This window comes from Camelus ferus, chromosome 5, assembly GCF_009834535.1.
Source record: "Camelus ferus isolate YT-003-E chromosome 5, BCGSAC_Cfer_1.0, whole genome shotgun sequence".
Taxonomy (NCBI): domain Eukaryota; kingdom Metazoa; phylum Chordata; class Mammalia; order Artiodactyla; family Camelidae; genus Camelus; species Camelus ferus.
In genome coordinates, this window is record NC_045700.1 from 71,835,354 (window position 1) to 71,844,551 (window position 9,198).

Genomic DNA, 9,198 nt, shown 5'->3' on the forward strand with positions numbered 1-9,198 from the left:
TGTAAGTCAACCATACTTCCATAAAAAAAAAAAAATTAAATAGGACCAGTGAAGTTTGGTAAACATTAGGATAGTCTATGGAGGGACAGACTTCCAGCTATCCCTCAACATTTGTTCTCTTTTCTTCCTTAGGCGTGGAACCGATGGCTTTTGGGGGTTTTTTTTACATTTTTTATTGATTTATAATCATTTTACAATGTTGTGTCAAATTCCAGTGTTCAGCACAATTTTTCAGTCATTCATGGACATATACACACTCATTGTCACATTTTTTTCTCTGTGAGTTATCATAACATTTTGTGTATATTTCCCTGTGCTGTACAGTGTAATCTTGTTTATCTATTCTATAATTTTGAAATCCCACGGTTTTTAAGTTGTTCACATTTCTCTTTCTTTTGCCACGGGTGCTATATGTAAGTAAGTTACAGCTAGTGGGGTGTAATCAGATGTGCTTTGGCTTATCAGTGCACTAATCAGTCTGACAATTTTGTGTGCCACTTCTGAGATGTGCCCTAACAAAGAAGAGATCTACCATTCTCCCCTTCCTGCTGGCAGGAATAGGATGTGATGGCTAAAGATCAAGCTTGCATCTTGAACCACGAGGAAGAAGCCACACACAGAGGAGGATGGAGCCACAAGATAGAAGGACCATTGAATCACTGTATCAGCTCTGGACTGGTGACCTCCAGACAGCCATTATAGAGGGAGAAATTAACTTTTACCTTGTTAGCACTGTTGTTTGGCGTTTTCAGTTATCCGCCGCTGAATCTAATCTAGTACAACCCTTAATTTAGGTTGTGAAATATCTCCTTTGAGGTACAACATATTGAAGATTGCATTACAAAGCAGCACATAAACTATGGATTTAGTTATATACACTTGTCTCACCTTCACTGAGTATTAATGAGTATATGAAAAGGAAAAGATACAATTTCTTACAGTTAAAATAGATATAATGCAGACAACAATAAAAAGTAAGAGAAGTACAATGAAAGGACTGTGGTTTAGAACAGATAAAAACATTATTAGGAGGAGAGAACATTTGATTTTGGCCCGAAGCGACAGGAAGTGGCAGGGGGTAGGGGTGGGGGGGTAAGGCTGGTCACGCAGGCACAAAACATGTTAAGAAAGCATGAAGTGTTCATAAGGAAAGGTAAATGTGGGAGAAAACTGTCAAACTTGGTCTGAAATAAAATGGTTTTTGTGTGTAAGGCAGTTCGCAACCAACCTCTGGAAAGAAATCAGCATTCCTGATAAATGCTTAAGCAATTTTCTGATAAACTTTAATGCAATTAAGAGCCTTTCTGGGAAATCAGCTCCTCACCCTCTCAGCTGATGTTTTTTAAGCAGATAGATGATTTTTTCCTGAATTCTGCCTAAAAATTTATCTAAATATTCTCTGTTCCTAAAACACGTCCCTACCAAGAGTGAATCTTTGAATACACCCTTTTGCTAAATTAGCATCTCAGCCAGATTTAAGTGCATCATGCTTTTCAAAACATGCTAAGATTTACATGTATAAATTTATGTGCTTCTAAATTTTCTTCCCATTTCTTGTATTTGTACCTAAATAGCTAAAGCAAGGACCCTCTCTCGCCAGTTTGAGAGCTATGAATATGAAAATTCAGAGCCTGAAGCCTTTCGGATCTCCCAAGGATGTCGCTTTGTTCACTGCCTGCCTGGGAAGAAAGAGAGTCAGAGAGGGAGAGGGGCTGCCGAGTGATCATGGAAGAGGATTAGCAGGTGGTCAGAGGACACTGGCATCCCTGGTACAAGCAGAATGATGTTTTTAAGGGCAGAGTCACTTGAGCTTCTAAAGGAGATAGTATATCAGCTTTCCTGTGAACCAGAACATTGGCGGGTGTGGACTAGGGGGGAGAGGACACTGCGACCCCACCAGTGTTAAGCCTCTGGGATTCTGAAGCAGGAACAACTATAAACAAATATGATGAACCTTAAAAAGAAGGAATCTCTTATTTTCAAAGCTTTGATTCTTGTTATAGGAGCTGTGTTCTTTGGCCTGACCAGAAGGGAATTCTTTGCTCCTTTTAATACATATAAGCGGCTTGGCTTGGTGGTGAGACAGAAACAACTCCTGGCCGAAAGAGACAGAAGAGCCAGCTGGCCAGGGAAGCCTGGCTAACAGTCCTCCTGCTCAGTGACCACAGGGAAGAGGACGGTGACGAGGCCACTCAGCTAGGAGATGGGATGGTGGACATCTGAGGGGCAGTTTTTGACTTCAGCGGGGTCTAATAGAATTTTCGCTTTTGAAGTGGACCTGGTATTGCTTAGTTGTTTATGGAATTTGGGGAAACTGCTATACACTTGTTAGACTTCAGCTTCTGAGGGTTTGACTCGTCCAGAATATGGAAAATGGGGCAGGAGTGGGACTTGTCTATTTCTTTCAAACTTTCTTTGTCTTGGTTGTAGTTAGGGTTCCTGCTTAATTACCCATGTTTCCCTGTGCCTGGAATGCCCTTCCCTCCACCTGTACCATCGACAGCCTTCCCAACATGAGCATGTACTCCTTGGAAAGGTTTCCAAGAACCCTCCCTCCTGTCACCAGAATGGCTCGCTGCCTCATTTGTGGTATCACTGATGGCACTCACACCTCTATAAGATCATTTTCTCTGTTGTGTGGTCATTACCTGTCTTTGGACATCATTCACCAGACTGTGAACCCACTAGAAGGCCAGCCGTTGGTTTTTGTTTGTTTCTTTGTTGTTTGTTTGTTTGTTTGTTTTCCTTGGATCAAATACAGATGCTATGTCTTTCCTGATTTTTTCATCCCACTCCCTGGGCAAGTGATAGATACTCTCCTATGTGGGTCTCAACAGCTTGCCAATTGCAGAGAGACAAAAAGGCCCTCCACTGCCTGGGAGGAGCCAGCTGGGATCAATTACTACCTGTCACCTCAGCAGGAGAGTCAGTGACCCGTCTCCTCTTCTATAAAGTCTCCCCGGGGACATTGGTGCCGGGTAGCTGGTATACTCAGCACGGGTATGAACATTCCCTGAAGCAGCTGCTAACAAAACTTGGATTGTTTTGCCGCCCACCCCTTATCACAAGGCTGCTTTCATGAGAACCCTAGAGAAAGAACAGAACAGGGGCTTGGTCTCCCCCTGCAGCACACCCACGGTGTGTCTGGCCGTGCCCAGTCCAGCCACTCCTCTTCCTGGGATGCCGAGGCAAGGGGGCTCCGTGTTTATTGACCCTCCACCTGTGTGCCTCAGCCTGTTCTGGATGGTGACTATGTGTGTTTGACTGGGCCCTTTCTTTGCCTGACACCAAGACATAGCTTGGTGATCAAATGATCTAGAGATAATAAGCAAGTAAATAGATAAATCAATACAAAATTTGTGAGCTTCAGAAACAAGTGGTTTGAGTAAAAAGCTAATTTTCAAAAGTCTCCATCAACCCATGGCCACTGTCTTCTCTTCTAGATGACTTGCTGATGCAAAAAGCCAGAAAGGCAGATTCCATTACCTTGCCTGGACATGTTTTCTGAACTTCCTTGTCATTTTGATTAGAACACCCTTGATTTCTGCTACTGACCCCAGTCAAAACTGATTTTTGAATCCTGTTATGCCCTCTGGAGGCGTGGCAAACTTTCTGGGTGCTACCTGGTAACCCCAGAACAGCAAGTGACTGAAGAAATAATGAACCTAGTGGAAAGCTAGAATTAATGAATAAATTTTTTTTTCACTGTTGATACCTGCTACATTTGAAGGAATCTGAATTCAGTGTTCTGAGCTCCAAAATAAAATATTAGGACAATCTCTGCCTTTGGGTCAAAAACAGAAAGATTCCCTACCCCTTATCTTTCTGCACACTGTTAAATAGATTTGTGGTGTGATTGTTAGCTTAGAAAGGAAACCAGTGGGAAATGTCGTATTCTCCCAGTGAACAAAGCCATGTAAGGGCTATGCTTTCTGGTGGAAACAATATGTTTCGTCTAATCATCATTTGAAATTTTACTTTTGAGTTGTGGTACTTGAGCAGGAAAACTACTATAACAGCCTCAAAACCAGGCAAAAACTCATTCTTGCAACTCTAGAGCTATTTTGGTATTGGTTTATAATATGTCTTACTTCTAACAAAGATGCTCCTAAGTTATATTTTATCATAAAATTCTCTAAACCTTACATTAAACATTGTTATCTCTACCCAGATAACACAGATACCTAGAAAAGTGATTCTTCATTGTGTGCAACCACGGCGGGGGCAAAGGTAGGCTGGCTAGTCTCTGAGTCTCCTAATTCTGTTCTTTTGTCATAAGCTGCGTATTCCTGCACAGGCTTTATGGTTTAACAAACAAAAGGTTCAGTAGAACCTTTGGACATCAAATGGCCTTCATGAAACAATGTCTTGATGAGTTAAATAAAAATGAATCAGAAACACATGGACCCAACTTCCCTTGAAATATAAGAGGGCATACAAATCAAGGCAAGGAGCACTTAGCAAACACTGGGTTTGGGTTTCCTGAACCTGAAATGTTAAAATAATTAGCAAGGACTTATTGAGGCTGAAAAGTGATCAGTTCCAGTATTCCTAACTCAAAACTGAAATGAAGAGAGGCGGAAAGGTCCTAGAAGAGAGGAGAGTGGATGTGGGGTGCAGGGAGACCTTTGAAAATTAGCTCCCCCACACACACACCACTTGTTTCCCGAAGCTCACAAATTTTGTTTGTTTGTATGTATGTGTGTATGTATGTATGTATTTATCTTCTCTTTTGCTTTGATTCCTAGGTTTCAGCTGAAGACCTACCTGAAATATTCTGAATTGGTTCAACACAAGTCTTTCTCATCCCTTCTTAAAGGCAGGAAATGATGACATGTGGTAAGACAGTGTTCTGTTCATTCTTGACTTGGAGATGAATTCATATACTGGCCACTCAGGAAGTTTGGTTAAGTAATCAGGTTGAATTTATTTCTTAGTGAGCTGGACTTCTCAGCATTTCCCGAACCCAGAATATTATTCTTTTAGAAAGCACTGTAAAAAAAAAAAAGTTGTAAGAAAGAATTATTACCTACTAGAATATAGATTTTAAAGTAGATCGTAAGCTTGGAGAAAAAAACCAAAAACTGAATTTTTAGAAACCAAGAGACAGTGGTTTCCTGGCTTGATCCTTCACTGTGTCTGGGATTCCCAGAATACCTGTGCTGGCCCAGTTCTCCTGTCTTCCTCACAGAGGCCCCTGGGACTCAGCCTGCCCCCTCTGTTTTCCTGTAGTCGCTTCCCTCCATCCTTTGTGATTCCCCCCCCCCCCCCACATTTAAGTCTGGCTGCAGAGTGCAAAGCAATTTCCTATCACTACTTCAGAATGCACACTATTTTTAAAGATTATTTTAGAGATTTTATTGGTAATCGTGGGAAACCGAAAGGAGCAACAGAAATAACCTCGGGGAAGTCTCAGAGCTAAAAGAGTAATCCATGGTCTCTTGGTTCCTGATTTTGTCAGCCAAAAGCTTGAATGCAGTGGTCCTACCTTGCTTCTTACCTCTGCAGGTAGATCTCAGCAACTCTCTTCTGAAGGCCAAGCATCTCTTTCCTTTCCCAGTAGCCCTTGGTCAAGCCTGAAGATACTATCCAAGTTGCATCATTAATGTTTCCTTCTATCAAGGGGGAAGTTTCCATCTCTAAAGTCCTTTTCAGTAGAGGACACTTGTTCACTACTGTTGTGCACAGTCTAGAATCAGTCTCGTTTTTGTTATATTCTCATGTACCCCCTTCCCATTTATAAAAAATATAATTTTTTAGCCATTTCAGACCTATCCATCAGAAGCAAACTTAAAAATAATATTTTTATTATTTAAATATGAAACACTTCACTTATTCATCCATATAAGTTTATGTCACTTAGGCCCAAAATGTCTGGTACTAAGAATTCAATGGTCAAGTGTGTGATGTAAGCCTCTTACAAACTGTGAAGGTATTCAACAAAGTCCAAGAGTCCTGGCTGAGGGGAACAACTTCATTAATTCATTCAACAAACACGTCATGTTACCCCTTCTGGGGTCTCCACTGATAATATTTTAGCACATGACAGAAAAAATGACAACAATCTGTTGGGTTTAGAGAGTGTTATTATGCATTCTGACACTCCCTTAGGTGCAAGACCTTTCAGATGCTTGAATCCATTATTTCTTTTCCTGCCTCTGTGATAATATCTTCCTTTTATTGGGCATCAATTAAGAGGGAGGCACATGACGTATGTTCTCTCATTTACTCTTTGAACAATGCTATGAAATAGGTAATGTGAGCCATATTTCATGACTGAGCAAAGTGACACTCAGAGAAATTAAGCAATTTGTTCAATATTGAGCCATTGATAAAGTGAAAGAGTCCAAATTTGAACCCAGATCCAACCCAAAAGCGTATTGTATTCATCGTATTCCTCTCTATTTTCTCAATTATTCTGAATTGAATGCCTGGAACTTTCAAAGAAAGGTGCTATATAAATCAATTCTGACAATAGGGTAATTGTGGCCAGGAAAACCAGTCTCAGCTGTTTTATAATTACACCATTATAGGTTCACAAAATGTTAGTGTAGTAGGGACATTTAAGATCTCCAAAGCCAACCTCGTTTTCACATAGACAACAACTCCCTAGAAAAAGACTGTTGTCTTCGGAGTGACACTTAAAGCAAAAACCAAGACTGCAATCACATTTACCCACTTCTCAAGCCAGTGTGCTTTCCAATCTGTTTATCATCTGATATAACCAATCAAATTACATACAATCAAAAGAGAAAAAACTTCACCAAGAAAAAGCAACTCAGAAATCCACCTCACTTAAGCCCCAAAGCTATTGTGTCTAAATAGTAACCATTTCTCAAACCAAGAGACCTGGGGAGACTTGTGAGCGTTTTGCACTGGGTTCCAAGGTCTAGCCAATCTTTGAACGCGCTGTTGTTTTTGACAGCTGGAGGTCAAGATAGAAGGAAGTAGGGTTATATTCTTTCAGATGTCCCATATACTGATGATATGAGCACCTGCTCTGGTGTCATTGAGTCCTCATTTTTCATTTTCAGTAGACAGTCAGGTTTAGAATTCCAGTTCAGTCCATCTATAACAGCTTTTAGATTGCTTAGACTCAGGGCTCCTTATCAGTTCTAAATAATCTTCCTGTGTTTTCTTTTTCTGTTTGCCTCAAGCTCTAGGAATTCAGCCTGTTTTCCTATCTCAGTGTAAAATAATAATATCAGTGTAACCACAGTTATGTTTATTGAGGTCTTGTTATATGCAAACACCGTCCTAAGTGCTTTACATGTATTACTTCACTAACCCTTATGAAGTAGGTCATGTTACTATTTCCATTTTATAGATGAGGAAACTAAACAGAGGTTAAATAATGTTCCCAAGGTTAAACAATTAGTGGTTGAGCTGTTCTGTACTATGTGATTTTAGTTTCTCCTTCAATAAAAGATCTCTCAGCTTTTCTTTGCTACTCCCCAAATACACACATACTACATGCCCCGTCTCATCACAGTGAAACAAATAAGGGTTTGCTGGGAATTGCTGCTACAAAATAGAGTAACAGAATGTGAACACTTGTAAGTTACAAGGTTACAGAATCTTCTGAAGTTCTTTTGATTGTGATTTGTGGTTTGCAGCTTATGACTGCCTCCTGACATGACAACTGGAAGCCCCAGTGGTCTTCTGTTCTCTTCTTTTATTTCCCTGGGGAGAACAGGTGTTTACTCATTTGTGCTTTTTTCTGTGCCTCAGGAAACTGGGATGACTGAATACACTGATGATAGAGGCTGAACCAAAGGTGTACCCTAATCCTATCCCATGGACTGATGTCTTCGCTGAGACCCTCCAGACGCCACTGTATGCCCATCACCTGATTTCTGTGTAGTCCAGAACAATGATCCCCTTTCGGGGAGGAGGAGGAAGGAAGAGAAGAATAAGGAGACACAGAAATATTCTTCTCAGTTAAAGGAGAATCAGCTTGTTTTCCTGGTAAACGTTAAGAGTGTACCTGGCCTTAATTTTTATTTTAAACATGTCTATCACCTACCCTTGTGGGGATGGTAGAGGATAGATATAATTGAGATCACATGGTGAAGTACGCCATTCAAATTTTCAATGACAACACCAGAGGTTGAACTTTTGATTCCTAGCCTGTTAGTTGCCCAGGTGTTGGTCTGTTGGAAGCAGGCAGGCACATTTCATGCAGAAATGAACTCCACTGTTTTCTTATAATCTAGTATTATGCCTTCACTTCTGTATGTTATAAATGAAATTCTAATTAAAACCAGAAAAACCAAAGAAGTCACTAATGGGAAGACACATGTCTTGGCTCTGCCACTAATTAATGTTGTGATTTTGGCAGATTCTTCATCTTCTCTGGGACTCAGTTTCCTAGTTGTTTTTTTTTTTTTTTTCAAGTGAGAGAAAAACACCATTTCTAAGGTATTTTTCAATTCTAACATTCTTTGATTGATAAGAACCATGTGAATAAAAGGCGGCTTTAGAAACTCGAAAATATAATACTATAGGAGAGAGTATGCTTTTCTATTTTGAATTCTATCAGACTTTGATTCTGAATTTTAAAGCAGAATTGAATATTTTTCAATTAGCTTTCTAGGTAGTACCAAACACATATCTAATTCAGGGAGGAAAAGAAAAAGCTAAAAATTTGTTTGGGGGAAAAAAAGAAGTACTCTTCAGCTTTCCTAGACATTAAATGGCTCGTTCAAAGCAACAGTTTGATAAACTGTGTAAATGAGAGAGGAACATATGGATTAAATTTTCCTTGAAATACATACGTACTTAAAAATTAAGAAGAAAAAGTGCTTGGCAAAGCCCATTTGGTGTTCTGCCAAATGGGAAACGTTTTAAAAATAGTCCAAAATGTAGTTTTATCTCAAATTGCTGCCATATTCACCCATCCTTATTGATTATACATTTTAAAATTTGTTACTTACACTCCTTGTGTTTATTTTTGCAGTTTGTTTTATGCCCTGGGGGCTTGTTCAATTTTGCTACCAATTTTTTTTTTTTTTTTTTTTAACCAGAGGGCATAGTCCATTAATCACAGAAGAGCACATCACGGTATCTATCACTTCCTGTGAGATTCCTGTTAATTGGACTTCTGTGGAGGTTTCAGTTTGATCTCTCCTGGAGTAACAACTGGCATTAATTCATATTGCCGTAATGAAAATTTCTAAGGAGTACTTTGTGGTAGAA

General features: G+C 39.8%; 1 protein-coding gene across 1 annotated transcript in view; it reads left to right on the top strand.

Annotated features, from left to right (window-relative positions):
* Positions 1–8,990, top strand: part of FTCDNL1 (formiminotransferase cyclodeaminase N-terminal like) — a 137,961-nt gene extending 128,971 nt beyond the window's left edge. The window contains exons 6-7 of the transcript XR_004320071.1: positions 4,749–4,839; positions 7,732–8,990. The gene's annotated coding sequence lies outside the window, so the exon portion shown is untranslated. The remainder of the gene's footprint in view (positions 1–4,748; positions 4,840–7,731) is intronic.
* The last annotated feature ends 208 nt before the right edge of the window (positions 8,991–9,198 follow it).